This window comes from Pongo pygmaeus, chromosome 19 (assembly GCF_028885625.2).
Source record: "Pongo pygmaeus isolate AG05252 chromosome 19, NHGRI_mPonPyg2-v2.0_pri, whole genome shotgun sequence".
Classification (NCBI taxonomy): domain Eukaryota; kingdom Metazoa; phylum Chordata; class Mammalia; order Primates; family Hominidae; genus Pongo; species Pongo pygmaeus.
In genome coordinates this window covers 39,418,212-39,442,678 of record NC_072392.2, presented here as the reverse complement: position 1 = coordinate 39,442,678, position 24,467 = coordinate 39,418,212, and positions in this window count along the sequence as shown.

The window sequence follows — 24,467 nt, the reverse complement described above, 5'->3', positions numbered from 1 at the left end:
AGTGGAAAGGAATGGAGTGGAAGGTCGAATGGAATGTGGAATGGAATGTGCAATGGAATATGGAATGGAACGGCATATAATGTGGAATGGAATGTGGAATGGAATGTGGAAGGGAAAGTGGAAAGGAATGGAATGGAATGTGGAATGGAACGTGTAATGGAACATGAAATGGATTGTGGAATGTGATGTTCAAAGGAATATGGAATGGAAAGTTGAATGGAATGGAATCGAACGAGTAATTGAACGTTGAAAGGAATTGAAACCAATGTTCAATGGAAGGTAGAATGGAACGTGGAAAGGAATGTGGAGTGCTGCGTGAAATCGAATGTGGAATGGAATGTGGAAGGGAATGTGGAGTGAAATGGAATGGAATGGAATGGAATTTGGATTGGAACGTGCAATGTATCGTAGAATTGAATGTGGAATGGATCGTGGAATGGAATGTGAAATGGAATGTGGAATGGAATGTGGAATGGAATATGGAATGGAAAGTGAAATTGAATGCAATGGAATGTTGAATGGAACGTAGAATGAAATAGAATAGAATGTGGAATGGAAAGTGGAATGTAATGGAATGCAAAGTGGAAAGGAATCTGGAAAGGAAAGTTGAATGGAATGTGGAATGGAACGTGGAATGGAATGTGCAACAGAATGTGGAATGGAATGGAATGTAATATGGAATGGAATGTGGAATGGAACGGAATGTAATGTGGAATGGAATGTGGAATGGAATGCGGAATGTAATGGAATGGAAAGTGGACTAAAACGAGGAATGGAATGGAATGGATGGTGGAATGGAATGTGGAATGGAATGTGAAATATTATTTGGAATGGAATATAATGGAAACTAGTATGCAATGTGGAATGGAATGTGGAATGGAATGTGGAATGGAATGTGAAAAGGAGAGTGAAATGCAATGGAATGGAATGTGGACTGAAACGAGGAATGGAATGGAATGGATGGTGGAGTGGAACATGGAATGGAATGTGGAATGAAACGTGTAATGTAATGTGGAATGGACTGTTTAATGGAATGGAATGGAATCTGGAAAGGAATGTGGAAAGGAATGTGGAATGCACTGTGGAATGGACTGTGGAATGGAATGTGGAAGGGAATATTGAATGGAATAGAATACAATGTGGAATGGAACATGGAATGGAACACGGAATGGAATGCAGAATGTGATGTTCAATGGAATATGGAATGCAAAGTTGAATGGAATGGAATGGAACGTGGAATTGAACATGGAAAGGAATGTAATGGAATGTGGAATGCAAAGTAGAATGGAAAATGGAAAGGAATGTGGAATGGAACGTGGAATGAAATGTGGAATGGAATGTGGAAGGGAATGTGGAGTGGAATGGAATGGAATGGAATGGAATGGAATGTGCAATGGAACGTGCAATGTATGGTGGAATTTAATGTGGAATGGAACGTGCAATGGAACATGAAATGGAATGTGGAAAGGAATGTGGAATGGAATATGGAATGGAACGTGAAATTTAATGTAATGGAATGTTGAATGTAACGTGGAATGGAATGGAATGGAATGTGGAATGGAATCTGGAATATAATGGAATGGAACGTGGAATGAAATTTGGAAAGGAAAGTGGAATGAAATGGAATGGAATGTGGAATGGAACGTGGAATGGAATGTGCAACGGAATATGGATTGGAATGGAATGGAATGTGGTATGGAATGTGGAATGGAAAGGAAGGTAGTGTGGAATGGAATGTGGAATGGAATGTGGAAAGGAAAGTGGAATGTAATGCAATGGAATGTGGACTGAAACAAGAAATGGAATAGAATGGAAGGTGGAATGGAAGGTGCAATGGAACATGGAATGGAATGTGGAATGGGATGGAATAGAATCTGCAATGGAATGTGGAATTGAATGTGGACTGGAACTTGGAATGTAATTGAATGGAATGTGAAATGAATTTGGAATGGAATGCAATGGAATGGAATTTGGAATGGAATGTGGAAAGGAATGTGTATGGAATGTGGTATAGAACGGAATGGAATGTGCAATGGAATGTAAAATGGAATTTTCAACGGAATGGAATGGAATGTGGCAAGGAAAGTGGAATGGAATGGAATGGAATGTGGAGTAGAATGTGGAATGCAATAGAATGGAAAGTGGAATGGAATGAATGCTATGGTAAGGAATATGGAATGCAATGGAATGTAAAATGGAATGCAATGTAGAATGGAATGGTATGGAATGTGGAAAGGAACGTGGAATGGAATGTGGAATGGATCATGGAATGGAACGTGGAATGGAATGGAATGAAATGTGGAATGGAATGGAATGGAATATGGAATTGAATGTGGAGAGGAATGGAAGGGAATCTGGAAAAGAATGTGGAATGGAACGGAATGGAAAGCAGAATGGAATGGAATGGAATTCAATGTGGAATGGAATGGAATGGAACACGGAATGGAAAGTGGAATGTGGAATTTAATGTGGAATTTAATGTGGTATGGACAGGAATGGAATGGAAGGGAATGTGGAATGGAAAGTGGAATGTAATGTGGAATGGAATGTAGAATGAAATGTGGAATGGAATGGAATGGAATGTGGAATGAAATGTGGAATGGAATGGAACGAAATGTGGAATGGAATGGAACGAATTGTGGAATGTAATGTTGATTGGAATGGAATGGAATTTGGAATGGAATGGAATGGACTGCGGAATGGAATGAGGAATAGAATGTTTAATGGAATGTGGAATGGAATGGAATGGAATGGAATGTGGAATGACATGTGAATTGGAATGCAATGGAATGTGGAATGGAAAGTAGGAAGAAATGCAATGGAAGGAGAATGGAATGTGGAATTGAATGTATAATGCAATTTGGAATGGACTGTGGAATATAATGTGGAATGGAATGTGGAAATGAATGTGGAAGGGAGTAGAATGGACTTTGGAATGGATTGTGGAATGGAATGAAATGCAATGTGGAATGGAATGTGGAAGGAAATGTTTAATGGAAAGTGGAATGGAACGGAATATAATGTGGAATGGAATGTGGAATGGAATGTGGAAGAGAAAGTTGAATGGAATGGAATGGAATCTGGAATGGAACGTGGAATGGAACATGGAATGGAACGTGGAAAGTGATGTTCAATGGAATATGGAATGGAAAGTTGAATGGAATGGAATGGAATTTGGAATTGAACGTTGAAAGGAATGGAATGGAATGTGGAATGGAAGGCAGAATGGAACGTAGAAAGGAATGTGGAATGGAACGTGAAATCGAATGAGGAATGGAATGTGGAAGGGAATGCGGAGTGGAATGGATGGAATGGAATGGAATGTGGAATGGAACGCGCAACGAACCATGGAATTGAATGTGGAATAGATCGTGGAATGGAACGTGAAATGGAATGTGGAATGGAATGTGGAATGGAATATGGAATGGAACATGAAATTGAATTGAATGGAATGTTGAACGGAACGTAGAATGTAAAGGAATGGAATGTGGAATGGAATGTGGAATGGAATGGATTGCAAAGTGAAATGGAATATGGAAAGGAAAGTGGAACGGAATGGAATGGAATGTGGAATGGAACGTGGAATGGAATCTGCAACGGAATGTCGAATGGAATGGAATGTAATATGGAATGGAATGTGGAATGGAAGGGAATGTAATTTGTAATGGAATGTGGAATGGAATGGAATGGAATGTGGACTAAAACGAGGAATGGAAGGGAATGGGACGTGGAATGGAATGTGAAATGGAATGTGGAATGTAACGTATAATGGAATGTGGAATGGTGTGTGGAATGGAATGGAATGGAATCTGGTATGGAATGTGGAATGGAAAGTGGAATGGAATGTGGAAAGGAGAGTGGATAGCAATGGAATGGAATGTGGACTGAAACGAGGAATGGAAAGGAATGGAAGGTGGAATGGAACATGGAATGGAAAGTGGAAGGAAACGTGTAATGTAATGTGGAATGTAATGTTTAATGGAATGGAATGGAATCTGGAATGGAATGTGGAATGGAATTTGGAATGGACTGTGGAATGTAATGGAATGGGATATAGAATGAAATGTGGAATGGAATGTGTAAAGGAATGTTGAGTGGAGTGTGGAATGGAACGTGGAATGGAAAATGGAATGGAACATAGAATGGGATGTTCAATGAAATATGGAAAGGAAAGTTGAATGGAATGGAATGGAACGTGGAACTGAACGTGGAAAGGAATGCAATGGAATGTGCAATGGAACGTAAAAAGGAACGTGGAAAGGAATGAGGATTGGAACGCGGAATGGAATGTGGAAAGGAAAGTGGAATGTATGGTGGAATTTAATGTGGAATGGAACGCTGAATGGAACGTAAAATGGAATGTGGAATGGAATGTGGAATGGAATATGGAATGGAACGTGAAATTTAATGGAATGGAATGTTGAATGAAACGTGGAAGGGAATGGAATGGAATGTGGAATGGAATGTGGAATATAATGGAATGGAATGTGGAATGGAATCTGGAAAGGTAAGTGGAGTGAAATGGAATGGAATGTGGAATGGAACGTGGAATGGAATGTGCAACGGATTATGTATTGGAATGTAATGGAATGTGGAATGGAATGTGGAATGAAACGGAAAGAAGTGTGGAATGGAACGTGGAATGGAATGTGGAAAGGAAAGTGGAATGTAATGCAATGGAATGCAGACTGAAACGAGAAATGGAAAAGATTCGAAGGTGGAATGGAACGTGGAATGGAACATGGAATGGAAAGTGGAATGGAATGTGGAATGGAATGGAATGGAATCTGGAATGGAATGTGGAATGGAATGTGGAATGGAATGTGGAATGGAGTGTGAAATGGAATGTGGATTGGAATGTGGAAAGTAAAGTTGAATGTAATGTATTGGAAGGTGGACTGAATCGAGGAATGGAAAGGAATGGAAGGTGGAATGGAACGCAGAATGGCACGTGGAATGGAATGTGGAATGGATGAGGAATGGAATGGAATAGAATCTGTAATGGAATGTGGAATGGAATGGAATGGGATGTAGAATGAAATGTGGAATGGAAGGGAATGGTATGTAGAATGAAATGTGGAATTGAATGTGGAATGGAATGTGGAATGGAATGTCGAGTGGAGTGTCTAATGGAATGTGGAATGGAGCGTAATGGAAAGTCGAATGGAACGTGGAATGGAATTTGGAAGGGAACTTGAAATATAAGGGAATGGAATTTGTAATGGAAAGTGGAATGGAATGGAGTGGAACATATAATGGAAAGTGGAATGGAACATGGAATAGAATGGAATGGCACCTGGAATGTAATGTGGAATGGAATGTGGAAATGAGTGGAATGTGGAACGGAATGGATTGGAGAGTTTAATGGAATGCAAGGGAATGTGGAATGGAATGGAATGGAACGTGATATGTAATGAGGAATGGAATGTGTAATGGAATGGAATGGAAAGTGGAATGGAATGGAATGAAACGTAGATTGGAATGTGGAAGGGAATGTGGAGTGCAATGGAATGGAATTGAATGGAATGTGGAATGAAATAGAAAGGAATGTGGAATGAAATTGAATGGAATGGAATGGAATGTGGAGAGGAATGTGGAATGCAATGGAATTTGATGTTCAATGAAATGGAATGGAATGTGGAATGGAATGTGGAATGATATTGAACGGAATATGGAATGGAATATCTAATCGAATGGAATGGAATGTGGAAAGTAACATGAAATTGAACGGAATGAAAGGTGGAATGGAATGTGGAATATAATGTGGAATGTAATGTTGAATGGAATGGACTGGAATGTGGAATGCAATGGAGACGAATGTTGAAAGGAATGTGGAATGGAATGCAATGGAATGAGGAATGGAAAGTAAGGTAATGTGGAATGGAATGTGGAATGGAACGGAATACAATGTGGAATGGAATGTGGAATGGAATGTAATGGAATGCTGAAAGGAATGGAATGGAATGTGGAATGGAATGTGGAATGGAAAGCAATGTAATGTGGAATGTAACGTGGAATGGAATGTGGAATGGAAAGCAATGTAATGTGGAATGGAATGTGGAAAGGAAAGTGGAATTTAATGGAATGGAATGTGGAATGGAACGTGGAAGGGAATGGAAAGGTATGTGGAATGGAATGTGGCAAGGAATGTGGAATCAAATGGAATGGCAGGTGGAATGGAATGGAATGGAATGTGGAATGAAACGGAATAGAACGTGGAAGAGAATATGGAATGGAATGTGGAAAGGAATGTGGAATGGAATGGAATGGAATGTGGAATGGAATGGAATTCAATGTGGAATGGAATGGAATGGAATGGAGTAGAATGGAACTTGGAATGGAATGTGGAATGGAAAGGAATGGAATGAGGAATGGAATGTAGAATGAAATGGAATGGAAAGTGGATTGGAATGTGGAATGGAACGTGGAAAGAAGGTGAAATAGAACGTCGAATGTAATGCAATGGATTGTGGAATGTAGTGGAATGGAAAGTGGAAAAGAATGTGAAATGAAATGTAGAATGGAATGTGGAATGGAACGTCTAATTGAATGGAATGGAATTTGGAATGGAATGAAATGGAATGTGGAATGGAATGTGAAATGCAATGTGGAATGGAATCTGGAATGCAATGTGAAATGGAATGTGGAAAGAAATGTGGAATGTAATGGAATGGACTTTGGAATGGAATTTGGAATGGAATGGAAAGGAATGTGGAATGGAATGTGCAATGGGACGTGGAATGGAATGGAATGGAATGTGAAATGGATCTTGGAATGGTATGGAACAGAATGTGCAATGGAATATGGAATGGAACTTGGAATGTAGTGTGGAAAGGAAGTTGGAAACGAATGTGCAATGGAAAGTGGAATGGAAAGTGGAATGGAATGGAATGGAACGTGGGATGGAACGTAGAACGGAATGGAATGCCACGTGGAATGGAATGGGGAGTGGAATGTGGAATAGAACACCGAATGAAATGGAATGGAACGTGGAATGGAAAGTGGAATGGAATGTGCAATGGAACGGAATGGAATGTGGTATGCAATGGAATGAAATGTGGAAAGCACTGCGGAGTGGAATGGAATGGAATGTGTAATGGAATGCGGAATGGAATTTGAAATGGAATTTGGAATGGAATGTGGAATAGAATGAGAAACGGATCGTGGAATGGAATGGAATGGAACTTGTAATGGAACGTGGAATGGAATGTAGAATTGAATGGAACGGAATGTGAAATGGAAAGTGGAATGGAATGTGCAATGGAATGCAATGGAATGTGGAATGGAACGTTATGTGGAATGCATTGTGGCATGGAATGTGGAAATGAATGTCAAATGGAACGGTTTGATATGTGCAATGGAATGTGTAATGGAGTGTCAAATGGAATGTGGAATGGAACGGAATGGAATGTTGAATTGAATGTGGAATGTAACGTATTTTGGAATGTGGAGTGGAATGTGGAATAGAATGGATAGTTATGAGGAATTCAATGTGGAAGGGAAATTGGAATAGAATGGAATGGAATGTGGAATGGAATGGAATAGAGTGTGGAATGGAATGTGGAATGGAACGGAATGGAATGTGGAATGGAATGGAATAGAGTGTGGAATGGAATGTGGAATGGAACGGAATGGAATTTGGAATGGAATATGGAATGGAACGGAATGGAATCTGGAATGGAATGTGGAATGGAACTGAATGGAATGTGGAATTGAATGTGGAACGGAGTGTGGAATGGAGTGTTGAATGGAATGTGGAATGGAAAGGAATGGAATGTGGAATGGATTGGAATGGAATGAGGAATGGAAGGTGGAATGGAATGTGGAAAGCAACGTGGAAAGGAGGGTGGAATGAAATGTGGAATGGAGGGTGGAATGGAAACTGGAATGGAAAGGAATGGAATGTGCCATGGAATGTGGAATGTAACTGAATGGCATAGGAAATGGAGTGTGGAATGGAGTGTGGAATGGAATGTGGAATGGAATGGAAAGGAAATGGAATGGAATTTGCAATGCACTGTGGAATGGAAAGTGGAATGAGACGGAATGGAATGTGGAATGGAAAGTGGAATGGATTATAGAATGAAATGTGAAATTGAAAGTAATGGAATGTGGAATGGAATGTGGAAAGAAATGTGGAATGGAATGGAATAGATTGTGGAAAGGAATGTAATGCAATGGTAAGGAGTGTGGAATGGAAAGGAATGGAATGTGGAATGCATCATGGAGAGGAACGTAGAATGGAACATGAATGGGAAGTGGAATGAAAGGTGGAATTGAATGGAATGGAAAGTGTAATGAAATGTTGGATAGAATGGAATTTAAAGTGCAATGGAATGTGGGATGGAATGGAATGGAATGAGCAATGGAATGTGGAAAGGAACGTCGAATAGAATGTGGAATGCCATGTGGAATGGAATGTAAAATGTAATTGAATGCAATGTGGAATGGAATTGAATGGAATGTGGAATGCAATGGAATGGAATGGAATGTGAAATTGAATGAAATGGAATGTGGAATGAAATGCAATGGAATGTGGAATGGAATGGAATGGAATGTGGAATGGAATAGAATGGAACGTCAAATGGAATGTGGAATGGAATTTGGAATGGAATTTGGAATGGAATGCAATGGAATGTGGAATGGAATGGAAAGGAATGTGGTTTGGAATGGAATGGAACATGGAATAGAATGGAATGCAGTGGAATGTGTAATGGAATGTGGCATGTAATGGAATGGAAAGTGGGATGGAATGCAATGGAACGTGGAACGGAAAGGAATGGAATGTGTAACCGAATGGAAAGTGCAATGGAATGCAATGGAATGTGGATTGGAATGGAAAGGAATGTATAATGGAATAGAATGGAATGAAATGAATAGTGAAATGGAATGAGAATGGAATGTGAAATGGAATGTGGAATGGAATGTGGAAGGGAAAGTCGAATGCAATGTAATGGTACTTGGAATGAAATGGAATGGATCATGGACTGCAACGTGGAATGCATCGTGTAAGGGAACGTGTAATGTAGTGAAACGTGGAATGGAATGTGGAATGGAATGTGAAATGGAATGTGGAATGAAATGCTGAATGGATTGTGGAATTTAATGGAATGGAGTGGAATAAGGAATGGAATAGAATTGAATTTGGAATGTAACATGGAAAGGAAGGTGGAATGTAACGTGGAATGTAATGGAATGGAAGGTGGTATGGAATGTGGAATGGAATGGAATTGAATATGGAATGGAATGTGGGATGGAATGGAATGGCATGTGGAATGGATTGTAGAATTGAAAGTGGAAGGAAAGTGGAATGGATTGTAAAGGAATGTGGTATGGAACGGAATAGAATGTGAAATGGAATGTGCAATGGAATGTGGAACGCAATGTGGAATGGCTTGTGGAATTGAACGTCGAATGGAATGGAGTGGAACGTGTAATGGAAGGTAAAATGGAACGGAATGGAATGTGGAATGGAATGTGGAATGGAATGCGGAATATAATGTAATCGAATGTGGAATGGAATGTGTAATGGAATGCAATGGAATGTGGAAAGTAATGTGGAATGGAATGCTGAATGTAATGACTAATGGAATGTGGAATGGAATGGAATGGAATGTGGAATGGAATGTGGAATGGAATGTGGAATGGAATGTTTAATGGAACAGAAGTAATGTTTCATGGAATCTGGAATGGAATATGGAAAGGAAACTGAAACGGAATGGAATGGACTGTGGAATAGAACGTGGAATGGAAAAGAATGGTAAGTGGAAAGGAACGCGGAATGGAACAGAGAATGCAAAGTGGAATGGAATGTGGAATGGAATGGAATGGAAAGTGGAATGGAATGCAATGTGGAATGGAAAGTGGAATGGAATGTGGATTGGAACGAAACGGAATGTGGAGTATAATGTGGAGTAGAGAGTGGAATCGAATGTGGAATGCAATGGAATTGAAAGTGGAATGGAATTTGTAATGGAATTATGGAATAGAACGTGAAATGGAGTGGATCGGAATGTTGAGCGGAACACGGAATGGAATATAATGGAACATGGAATGGATCGTGGAATGGAACGTGGAATGGAATGGAATGGAATGTGGAATGGAATGTAGAATGGAATGTGGAAAAAACTGGAATGTGGAAAAGAACGGAATGGAATGTGGAATGGAATGGAATGGAATGTGGAATGGAATGGAAAGAAATGTGTAATGGAATGTGGAATGGAATGTGAACTGTAAGCTGGAATGAAATCTGGAATGGAAAAAAATGGAACAAAGAATGGATTTAATGGAACGTGGAATCGAACATGGAATGGAAAGTCGAATGGAATTTCGGATGGAATGGAATGGAATGTGGAATGGAATTTAATAGAAGGTGGAATGGAATGTGGAATGGAATGTGGAAAGGATTATGGAATGGAATGGAATGCAAAGTGGAATGGAATGGGGAATGGAATGCAGTGGGATGGGTAATGGAAAGTGGAATGGAATGTAGAATGTAAAGGAATGGATTGTGGAATGCAATGTGGCATGAAAAGTGGGATGCAATGGATTGGAATGTGGAACGGAATTTGGAATGGAATGGAAGGGAACATGGAATGGAAAGTTTAGTGAAACATACTTTGGAACATGGTATGGAATATGGAATGGAATGCAATGGAATTGAATGTGGAATGGAACGTGCAATATATCGTGGAACTGAATGTGGAATGGATCGTGGAATGGAATGTGAAATGTTATGTGGAATGGAATGCGGAATGGAATATGGAATGGAACGTGAAATTGAATGGAATGGAATGTGGAATGGAATGTGGAATGTAATGGAATGCAAAGTGTAATGGAATCTGAAAAGGAAAGTGGAACGGAATGGAATGGAAGGTGGAATGGAACGTGGAATGGAATGTGCAACAGAATGTGGAATAGAATGGAATGTAATATGGAATGGAATGTGGAATGGAACGGAATGTAACAAGGAATGCAATGTGGAATGGAATGTGGAAAGGAATGGAATGGAATCTGGATTAAAACGAGGAATGGAATTTAATGGAAGGTAGAATGGAACGTGGAATGGAATGTGGAATGGAACATATAATGGAATATGGAATGTTATGTGGAATGGAATGGAATGGAATCTTGTATGGAATGTGGAATGGAAAGTGGAATGGTATGTGGAAAGGAGAGTGGAATGCAATGGAATGGAATGTGGACTGAAACGAGGAATGGAATGGAATGGAAGGTGGAATGGAACATGGAATGGAACGTGGAATGAAACGTGTAATGTAATGTGGAATGGAATGTTTAATGGAATGGAATGGAATGTGGAATGGAATGTGGAATGGACTGTGGAATGGAATGGAATGGGATGTAGAATGAAATGTGGAATGGAATGTGGAATGGAATGTCGAGTGGAGTGTGGAAAGGAACGTGTAACGGAACATGGAATGGAACATGGAAACGGATGTTCAATGGAATATGGAATGAAAAGGTGAATGCAATGGAATGGAACGTGGAATTGAACGTGGAAAGGAATGTAACGGAATGTGGAATGTAACGTAGAATGGAACGTGGAAAGGAATGTGGAATGGAACGTGGAATGGAATGTGGAATGGATAGTGGAAGGCAATGTGGATTGGAATGGAATGGAATGGAATGGAATGTGGAATGGAATGGAATGGAATGGAATCGAATATGGAAAGGAATATGGAAGATTCTGTGGAATGGGAAGTGGAATGGAATTGAATGGAAAGTGAAATGGAATGGATTTGAATATGGAAAGAATGTGGCAGGGAATGCAATGGAATGTGGAATGGAATGGAATGGAATGTGGAGTAGGATGTGGAATGGAATGTAGAAAGGAATGGAATGGAATGTGAAATGGAATATGGAATGCAACGTGGAATGGAATGTGAAATGGAACAGAATGGATTGTGGAATGCAACGTGGAATGGACTGTGGAATGAAATGTGGAATGGAATGGAATGAAATGTTGAATGGAACGTGGAATGGAATGTGGAATGCAATGTGGAATGGAAAGTGGAATGGATTGGAATGTAACGTAAAATTGCATTGAACGGAAAGAGGAATCGAACGTGGAATGTAATGGAATGGGACATGCAATGGAACGCGGAACAGAATGTCGAAGGGAATGGAATGGAACATGGAATGGAATGTGCAATGAAAGGTGGAAAATTTGTAATTTTGAAAGGAATGGAATGGAATGTGGAATGGAAGGGAAAGGAAAGTGAAATGGAATGTGGAATGGAATGGAATGCAACCTGGAATGGAATGGAATGGAACGTGGAATGAAATGTGGAATGGAATGAGGAATGGAATGTCGGTTGGAATGGAATGCAACGTTGAATGCAATGGAATGGAATGTGGAATGGAATGTGGAATGGAATCGAATGGAAAGTGGAATGGAATGTGGAATGGAATCGAATGGAAAGTGGAAGGGAATGTGGAATGGAATGTGGAATGGAATGTGGAGTGGAATGGAAAGGAATGTGCAATGGATGGTAGAATGGATTCTATTGCAATGTGGAATGGAATGTGGAATGGAATGTGGAAAGGAAAGTTGAGTGGAATGTGGAGTAGAATGTAACGGAATGGAATTTATGGTGGAATGGAAAGTGGAATAGAATGTGGAATGGAAAAAGAAATGGAACGGAATGGAATGGGGAATGCAATGTGGAATGAAATGTGGAATGGTACGTGGAATGCAATGGAATGGAATGTGGAATGGATCTTGTAAGGGTATGGAAAACAACGTGCAATGGAATGTGGAAAGGAACATGGAAAGGAATGTGGAATGGAATGTGGAGTGGAATATGGAACAGAATTGAATGGAATGTGGAATGGAATGCATTGGAATGTGGAATGAAATGGACGGTGAAATGGAATGGAATGGAATGTGGAATGTGGAATGGAATGTTAAAAGGAACATGGAATGGAATGCAATAAAAAGTGGAATTGAATGGAAAGGAATGTGGAATGCAATGGAAAGGAATGTGGAATGGAATGGAATGGAATGTGGAATGGTATGTGGAATGGAATGGAATGGAATGGAATGTGGAATAGACTGTGGAATTGATGGAGGGGAATGTGCAATGGAAAGGAATGGAGTGTGCAATGAAATGTGCAAAGGAACGAAATGGAATGTAATGTGGAACGGAATGTGGAAAGGAATGGAATGGAACGTGGAATGCAAAATGGAATGGAATGGAATAGAATGAGGAATGGAATGTGGAATGGAATGGAATGGAATGTGGTAAGGAATGGAAAGGAATGAGGAAAGGAATGTAGAATGGACTGGAAACAAATGTGGAATGGAATCTGGAATACAATGGAATGGAATGCGAAATGGAATGGAATGAAATGTGGAATGGAACGGAATGGAACGTGGAATGGAACGTGGAATGGAATGTGGAATGGAATGGAATAGAATGCAGAATGGAATGGAATGGAATGCAATAAATGAACGGAATGGAGTGTGGATTGGAAGGGAATGGAATATGGAATGGAATGGAATGGAATGAAATGTGGAATGGAATGGAATAGAATACAGTGGAATGGAATGTGGAATGGAATGCAATGTGGAATGGAATAGAATGTGGAATGGAATGAAATGGAATGGAATGTGGAATGGATTGGAATGGAATGTGGAATGGAATGGAATGGAATGGAATGGAATGTGAAATGGAATGGAAGGCAATGTGGAATGCAACAGAATGTGGAATGGAATGGAATGGAATGAAATGGAATTGAATGGAAGGCGGAATGAAACCCAAAGGAAAGTGGAATGGATTAGAATGGAATGTGGAATGCCATGGAAAGGAATGTGGAATGGAATGGAATGGAATGTCCAATGGAATGTGGATTGCAAAGAATTGAATTTGGAATGGAATATGGAATGGAATGGAATGGAATAGAATGGAATGTGAAATGGAATGGAATGCAATGTGGAATGTAACAGAATATGGAATGGAAAGGAATGGAGAGGAACGCGGAATGAAATCGAATGGAACGTGGAATGGATTAGAATGGAATGTGGAATGCAATTTAAAGTAATGTGGAAAGGAAAGGAATGGAATGTCCAATGGAATGTGGATTGGAAAGGAATTGAATTTGCAATGGAAAGTGGAATGGAATGGAAAGGAATGTGAAACAGAAATGGAATGTGGAATGGAATGTGGAATGGAATGTGGAATGGAATGGAATAGAATGTGGAATGGAACGTGGAATAGAACGTGGAATGGAACATGGAAAGGAATGTAGAATGGAATGTCGAATGGAACGTGGAATGGAAGGTGGAATGGAAATTGGAAAGGAATGTAGAATTTAATCTGAAATGCAAAGTGAAATGAAATGGAATGGAATGTGGAATGGAACGTGGAATGGAACGTGGAATGGATCATGGAATGGAACATGGAATGGAAAGTGGAATGGGATGTGAAATGGATTGTGGAACGGAAAGTGGAATGGAAACGAATGTAACGTGGAATGGAACGTGGAATGAAATGGAATGGAAAGTGGAATGGATCGTGGAATAGAACATGGAAAGGAACGTGGAATGGAATGTGGAATGGAATGTGAAAGGCAATGTGCCATGGAATGGAATGGAATGGAATGGAATGTGGAATGGAAAGTGCAATCATTCCTGTAATTAAACGTGGAATGGAACATCGAATGGAACTGGAAGGAAATGTGGTATGGAATGTGCAATGGAATATGGAATGGAACGTGAAATTTAATGGATTGGAATGTTGAATGGAAAGTGGAATGGAGTGGAATGGAATGAGAAATGGAATGTGGAATGGAATGTGGAATGCAATTGAATGGAATGGGGAATGGAATGGAATGGAATGTGGAATGGAAAGACATGGAACGTGCAATGGGACGTGGAATGGAACTTGGAATACAACATGGAATGGAACTAGGAATGGAAAATCAAATGGAATGGAATGGAATGTGAACTAGAATGGAAAGGAATGAGGAATGGAAAGTAATGGAATGTGGAATGGAACGTAGAATGGAAAGTGGAATTGAATGGAATGGAACGTGGAATGAAATGTGGAATGGAATGGAATGGAACGTGGAATTGAATGAAATGCAACGTGAAATGGAAAGTGAAATGGAATGGAAAGGAACGTAAAATTTAATGGAATGGAAAGTGGAATGGAACATGGAATGGAAAGGAATGGGACTTGAAATGCAACGTGGAATGTAAAGTGGAATGGAACATGGAATGGAACATGGAATGGAATGGATTTGAACGTGTAATGGAATGAAATGGAAAGTGGAATGGACAGGAATGCAACGAGGAATGGGATGTGGAATGGAAAGTGGAAAGGAATGGAATGGAATGTGGAATGGAATGGAATGGAATGTGAAATGGAATGGAATGGAGTAGAATATAGAATGGAATGGAATGGAAAGGAATGGAATGGAATGCGGAATGCAATGGAAAGGAAGGTGGAATGGAATGGAATGGAATGGAATGGAATACAACGAAATGTGTAATGGAATGGAATAGAATGGAAACTGAAATATAATTTGGAACGGAATTTGAAATGGAAAGTGGTATTAAAGGAGGAATGGAATGGAATGGAAAGTGGAAAGAAATGCAATTGATTGAGAATGGAATGGATGGAATGTGAAATGGAATATTGAATGGAATGTGGAATGGAATGTGGAATGGAATGTGAAATGGAACGGAATGGAATGAGGAATGGAATGTGGAATGGAATGTGGAAAGGAACGTTTAATGGAATGTGGCATGGAATGTGGACTGGAATGGAAGGGCATATGAAATGGAATGGAATGGAATATTAAATGGAATGGCATGGAATTTGGAAAGGAATGTGGACTGGAATGTGCAACAGAATGCAATGGAAAGTGGAATGGAATGGAATGGAAAGTGGAATGAAATGTGGTATCGAATGGAATGGAGTGGAATGTGGAATGGAATGTGGAACGGAATGGAATGGAATGTGGAATGGAATGTGCAATGGAATAAAATGGAATGTGGAATGGAATGTGGAATGAAATGGAATGGAATGCAATGTGGAATGAAATGCAATGGAATATGGAATGGAGTGGAATGGAATGTGAAAAGGAATGTGCAATGGAAAGCAGAATGGAATGTGGAATGGAATGGAATGGAATGTGGAACGGAATTGAACTTGGAATGTAATGGAATGGAATGTGGACTGGAATGGAATGGAATGGAGTGTGGAATGGAATGGAATGGAATGGAATGGAATGTGCAATTGAATGGAATGGATTGAGGAATGGAATGGATTAGAATGTGGAATGCAATGGAATGGAACTTCGAATGGAATGTGGAATGGAATGTGGAATGGATTGTGCAATGGAATGAAATGGAATGTGGAATAGAATGGAGTGTAATGGAATGTGGAATGGAATTTGGAAAGGAATGCGGAGTGGAATGGAATGGAATGTAGAATGAAATGGAATGGAATGTAGAATGGAATGGAAAGGAAATTGAAATAGAATGTGGAACGGAATGAGAAATGGAATGTGGAATGGAATGTGGAATGAAATGAAAAGGAATGTCGAATGGAATGGTATGGAACGTGGAATGGAATGGAATGGAACATGGAATGGAAGGTGGAATGGAACATGGAATGGAAAGTGGAAAGCAATGTGGAATGGAATGTGGAATGCAATGGAATGGAATGTGGTAAGAAATGTGAAATGGAATGCAATGGAATGTGGAAAGGAATATGGAATGTAATGTAATGGAATGAGAATGGAATGTGGAAAGGAGTGGAATGGAATGTTTAATGGAATGCATTGGAATGTTTAATGGAATGTGGAATGAAATGCGGAATTGTAGGCATTGGAATGTGGAATGGAATGTGGAATGGAATGTGGAATGAAACGTCGAATGGAACGTGGAGTTGAATGGAATGGAACATGGAACAGAATGTGGAATGGAATGGAAGGGAATGTGGAATGAACTGTGGAGTGTAAAAGAAAGGAATGTGGAACGGAATGGAATGGAATACTGAATGGAAAGTTGAATGGAACAGAATGGAATGTGGAATGGAATGTGCAATGCAAAGTGGGATGGAAATTTTAATGGAATGGAATGGAATGTGGAATGGAATGTGGAATGGAATGGAATGGAATGTGGAATGGAATGTGGCAGGAAATTTAATGGAATGCGGAATGGAAAGTGGATTGAAATGTAGAATGGGTTGTGGAATTGTAAGTGGAATGGAATGGAATCGAAAGTGGAATGGAACGTGGAATGGAATTCAACGGAAAGAGCAACGGTGTGTGGAATGGAACTTGTAATGGAATGGAATGGAATGTGGAATGGAAAGTGAAATGCAATGGAATTGATCGTGGAATATAACTTCCAATGGAACGTGGAATGGAATGTGGAATTGAACATAGGATAGAATTTGGAATCAAGTGTGGAATGGAACGGAATGGAATATGGAAAGGAATGTGGAATTGAGTGTGAAATAGAACGTGGAATGGAATGGAATGGAATGTGGAATGGATCGTGGAATTGAATGGAATGGAATGGAATGGAATGTGTAATGGAATGTGGAATGGAATGTGCAATAGAATGGAATGAAATGAGGAATGAAATGTTAATTGGAATGGAATGGAATGTGGAATGGAATGGAATGGAATGTGGAATGAAATTTAACGGACATTGGAATGGAATGTGGAATGGAATGTGGAATGGAATGTGGAATGGAATGGAATGGAATTTAAGGGAATAAGGAATGGCAAGTGAAATGGAATGCAACAGATTGTGGAATAGAATCTGGAATGAAACGCAATGGAATGAGAATGGAACGTGGAATGGAATGTGGAACGGACTGCGGAATGGAATGTGGAATGGAATGTGGAATTGAATGGAATGTGGAAAAGAATGTGGAATGGAATGTGGAATTAAATTGAATGGAATGTGGAATGGAATGAAATGGAATGTGGAAAGGAATCTGGAATGGAGTGCAATGGAATGTGGAATGGAATGGAATGGATTGTGGAATGGAATGTGCAATGGAATGGAATGAAATGTGGAATGAAACGTGTGTTGTAAAGGAATGGAATGTGGAATGCAATGGAGTGGAATGGGGAATGGAATTTAACGGACATTGGAAAGGAACGTGGTTTGGAATGTGGAAAGGAATGTGGAAAGGAATGTGGAAAGGAATGTGGAATGAAATGTGGAATGGAACGGAATTAAACGTGGAATGGAATGTGGAATGAAATGTGGAATGGAACGTAGAATTCAATGGAATGGAATGTGGAATGGGACGTAGAGTGGAATGTGGAAGGGAATTTGGAATGGAACGTGGAATGGAATGGAATGGAATGTGTATAGGAATGGAATGGAATGTGAAATGGAATGTGGAATGGAATGTGGAATAGAATGGACTGGAAATTGGAATGGTGTGGAATGGAATGTTGATTGGAACGTGAAAGGGAAAGTGCAATGTAACGTGGAATGGAAAGCAATGCAATGTGGAATGCAATGCAGTGGAATGTGGAATGGAATGGAATGTAGTGTGGAATGGAATGTGGAATGGAATGGAATGGAATATTGAATAAAATGCGTAATGGAATGGAATGGAATGCGAAGTGGAATGGAATGCAATGCGAAATGGAACATGGAATGGAACGTGGAATGGAACGTGGAATGGAACGTGGAATGGAACGTGGAATGGAACTTGGAATGGAATGTGGAATGGAATGGAAAAAATGAGAATGAAATGGATTGGAATTTGGAATAGAATGTGGTATGGAATGGAATGGAATGTTGAATGGAAAAGATTGGAATGGTAAGGAATGTGGAATGGAGTAGAATGGAATGGAATGGAATGTGGAATGGAATGGAAAGGAATGTGGAATGGAACGTGGAATGGAATGGAATGGAACGTGGAATGGGTTGTATAATGGAATGAGGAATAGAACGTTCAATGGAACCTGGAATGGAATGGAATGTAACGTGGAATGGAATGTGGAATGGAATGCGGAATGGGACGTGGAATACAATGTGCAATGTAATTTGGAATGGAAAGGAATGGAATGTGGAATGGAAAGGAACGGATTGTGGAATAGAATGTGGAATAGAATGGAATGGAACGCAGAATAGAATGCGAAATTGAATGGATAGGAATCCGGAATGGAATGGAAAGGAATGGTATGGAATGTGGAATGGAACGTGGAATGGAAACTGGAATGGAGCGTGGAAGGGAACGTGGAATGGAATGGAATGGAATGTGCAATGGAATGTGGAATAGAATGTGGAATACAACGTGGAATTGAATGTGGATTTGAACGTGTAATGGAAGGTGGAATGGAATGGAATAGAACGTGGAATGGAAAGTGGAGTGGAATGGAATGTGGAATGGAATGGAATGGAATGTGGAATGGAAATGAATGGATCGAGGAATGGAACATGGAATGGAACGTGGAAAGCAACGTGGAATGGAACGTGGAATGTGATGAGAAATGGAATGTGATGGAATGGGGAATAGAATGGAACGGAATGTGGAATGGAATGAAATGGAGTGGAATGTGGAATGGAATGGAATGGAATGGAATGGAATGCGGAATGCAACGGAATGAAATATGGAATGGAATGTATTGGAATGGAATGGAATGGAATGGAATTGAAAGAGGCATGCAATGGAATGGAATCTAATGGAATTTGGAATAGAATGGAATGGAATGTGGAAAGGAATGGAATGTTATGTGAAATGGAATGTGGAATAGAATGTGGAATGGAAAGTGCAAAGGAAAGTGGAATGGAATGGAATGGAATGTAGAATGGAAAGTGGAATTGAATCGAATGGAATGTGGAATGGAAAGTAGAATGGAATGGAGTGGAACGTGGAATCGAATGTGGAATGGATCGTCGAATGGAATGGTCAATGGAATGTGGAATTGAACGTGGAATGGAATGGAATGGAAAGAGGAATGGGACGTGAAATGTACTGTAAAGGAATGAAATGGAATGTGAATGGAATGTAATGGAATATAGAAAGGAATGTGGAAAGGAATGTGGAATGGAATGTGGAATGGAACGGATTGGAATGTGGAATGGTATGTGGAATGGAATGTAGAATGGAGAGTGGATTTGAATGGAATGGAATGTCGAATGGAACGTGGAATGTAACGGAATGGAATGTGGAATGGAATGTCGAAGGGAATGTGAAATGGAAAGTGGAATAGAATGGAATGGAATGTCGAATAGATCATGGAATGAAATGGATTGGAACGTGGCATGAAACTTGAAGTGGAAGGTAGAACGGAACGTGGAATGGAATGTGGAATGGAACATGGAATGGAACGTGGAATGGAATGTGGAATGTAACCTGGGATGGAATGGAATGGAAGGTGAAATGAAACGTGGAATGGAATGCAATGGAACATGGAACGGAAAGTGGAATGGAATGAGGAATGAAATGTGGAATGGAGAGTGGAATGGAAGGGAATGGAACATGGAATGGAATGTGGCATGAAATGTCGAATGGAAAGGAGTGGAATGTGGAATAGAATGTGGACGGGAATAGAATGAAATCCGGAACGGAATGGAATGGAACGTGGAAAAGAACGTGGAATGGAACATGAAATGGAATGTGGAATGGAAAGGAATGGAAGGAAATATGGAAAGGAATGGAATGGAATGCATAATGGAATGTGTAATGTAAAGTGGAATGGAATGGAAGGGAATGGAATTGAAAGGAATGAGGAATGAAATGGAATGGAATGTGGAATGGAAATGAATGGAATGCGGAATAGAAGGGAATTTTATAGAATGTGAATTGGAATGTAATGGAATGGAAAGGAATGTGGAACGTAATGTAATGGAATGCAATGGAATGTCGGAAGGAATGCAATGGAATGGAATGGAATGAGGAACTGAATCAATTGGGAAGTGGAATGTAATTGAACGGAATATGGAATGCAATGGAATGGAATGGAATGGAAGGTTGAAAGGAATATGAAATTCCATTCCATTCCATATTCCTTTCCATTCAATTCTGCATTCCATTCAATTGCATTCCACATTTCAATCCACATTCCATTCCATTACATTGCACAATCCTTTCCATTCCATTCCACATTCCATTCCACATTACATTCCACATACCATTCCATTCCATTCCACATTTCATTCCATTGCAGCTCACATTCCATTCCATTCCATTCAACATTCCATTCCACATTCCATTCCTTTCCATTCCACATTCCATTCAATTCCATATTCCATTCCATTCCATTGCATTCCACATTTCATTCCATTACACGTTGCATTCCCTTCCATTCCACATTGCATTCCATTCCATTCCATTCCACATTCCATTCCATTACATTCCACATTCCACTCCATTCTATTCCACGTTCCATTCCTAATTCCATTACACATTACTTTCCATTCCATTCCACGTGTCATTACATTCCGTTCCAAGTTCCATTCCACTTACCATTCCATTCATTTCCACTTTCCATTCCATAATCCATTCCGTTCCATTTCACATATCATTCCATTCCATTATCTTCCATTACACATTCCATTCAAATCCATTCCACATTCCATTCACTTCCATTCCATTCCATTCCACATTCCATTCCATTCCATTCCACATTGAATTCCATTCCATTCCACGTTCCATTCCATTCCATTCCACGTTCCATTGCATTCCATTCCACATTCCAATCCATTCCATTCCACATTGCATTCCATTCCATTCCATTCCAAATTCCATTCCATTCCATTCCACACTGCATTCCTTTCCATTCCATTCCATTCCACATTGCATTCCATTCCATTCCATTCCACATTCCATTGAATTTTCCTTTCTATTCCATTCCACATTCTATTCCATTCCCTTCCACGTTTCATTCCGCACACCATTAGACATTCCATTCCATTCCATTCCACATTCCATTCCACATTCCATTCCATACCATTCCACATTCCACACCATTCCATTCCACATTCCATTCTTCATTCCATTACATTCCATTTCACGTTTCATTCCACATTCCATTCCATCACATTCCACATTCCATTCCACTTTCCATTACATTGCACTCCACATTCCATTCCACATTCCACTCCAGATTCCATTCCATTCCAATCCACATTCCATTCCAAGCATTAGACATACTATTCCGCATTCCATTTCATTCCATTCCACATTCCATTACACATTCCATCACAATCCATTCCACATTCCATTCGATTGCATCAATATTCCATTCCATTTCATTCCACATTCCATTCTGAATTCCACTCCATTCCATTCCACGTTCCATGCCATTCCATTCCACATTCTATTCCATTGAATTCCACATTCCTTTCCATTACACTCCACATTCCATTCCATTCAATTCCACGTTCCGTTCTATTCCATTCCAAGTTCCATTCCATTTCACCTTCCATTCCATTCCATTACATGATCCATTCCATTCCATTCCAAGTTCCATTTCGCATTCCATTCCATTGCATTACACATTCCATTCCATTCAATTCCATATTGCATTCCACAGTAAATTACCATTCCATTCCATTCCATTCCATATTCCATTCCAAGCATTCCACATTCCATTCCACATACAATTCCATTCCGTTCCACATTCCATTCCACATTCCATTGCATTCAATTCCACATTCCATTTCACTGCATTTAACATTCCATTCCTTTCCATTGCACACTCAATTCCACATTCCATTTCTTTCCATTCCACATTCCATTCCACATTCCATTCCATTTCATTCCACGTTCCATTCGAAATTCCATTCCATTCCATTCCACATTCCTTTCCATTCCATTCCACTCCACATTCCTTTCCATTCCATTCCACATTTCATTCAATTCCATTCACTTTCCATTCCACATTCCATTCCATTCCACAATCTATTACATTCCATTGCACATTCCATTCCAAATTCCATTACATTCCTTTCCACATTCCATTCCAATGCAGTTCACATTCCATTCTATTCCATTCCACATTCCATTCCATTCCATTCCACATTCCATACCATTTCGTATTCCATTCCATTCCATTCCATTCCACATTCAATTCCAATCCACGTTCCATTACACATTCCATTCTATTCCGTTCCACATTCCATTCCATTCCATTCTATTCCATTCCATTCCATTCCACATTCCATTCCACATTCCATTCCACATTCCATTCCATTCCATTCCACATTCCATTCCTTTCCATTCCGCATTCCATTGTACGTTCCATTTCACGTTCCATTCCACGTTAAATTGCACGTTCCATTCCACATTCCATTCCGTTCCATTCAACATTCCATTCCATTCAATTGGACATTTCATTCCATTCCATTCCATTCCATTCCACGTAGAATTCCACAATCCATTCCAGGTTCCATTCCATTACATTCCATATTCCATTGCACATTCCATTCCATTCCATTGCATTCCACATTCCATTCCTTTCCATTCCACATTTCATTTCAAATTCCATTCCATTCCTTTCCATTCCTTTCCAAATTCCATTGAACATTGCATTCCATTCAGTACAATTCCACATTCCAATCCACATTCCATTAAATACCATTCCACATTCTATTCCACATTCCATTGCATTCCATTCCATTCCATTCCATTGCATTCAATTCCACATTCCATTCCACATTCCATTCCGCATTCCATTGCACAGTCCATTCTACTTTCCATTCCACGTTCTATACTATTTCATTCCATGTTCCATTCCACATTCCATTCCATTCCATTCCAATTTCCATTTCATATTCCATTGCACATTCCTTTCCACATTACATTCCATTCCATTCCTCATTCCTTTCAAAATTCCATTCCATTCCTTTCCACATTCAATTCCATTACACTTCACATTTCATTTCTCATTTCCTTGCGTTCCATTCCACATTATATTCCAAGTTCCATTCCATTCAGTTCCACGTTCCATTCCACGTTTCATTCCACATTCCATTCCACAATTCATTCCGTTCCATTCCACAATCAATTCCATATTCCATTCCACATTCCAATCCGTTGTATTCCACATTCCATTGCACACTGCATTCTGTTCCATTTCACCTTCCATTCTCATTCCATTGAATTACGTTCCACATTCCATTCCACATTCCATTCCACTTTCCATTCCTTGTTGCATTCCATGCTCCATTCCTCCTTCCTTTGCATTCTATTCCATGTTCCATTCCATTCCATTCCACGTTTCATTTCTTTCCGTTCCGCATTCCATTCCACATTCCATTTCACAATTCTTTCCATTACATTCCATTCCATTTCATTCCACATTCCATTCCATTCCATACCACATTCCATTCCATTCCATTGCACATTCCTTTCAACATGCCATTCCTCATTCCATTCCTTTCCATTCTATTCCAGATTCCATTCATTTCCATTGCAAAATCCATTCCATATTACACTCCAGGTTCCATTCTACTG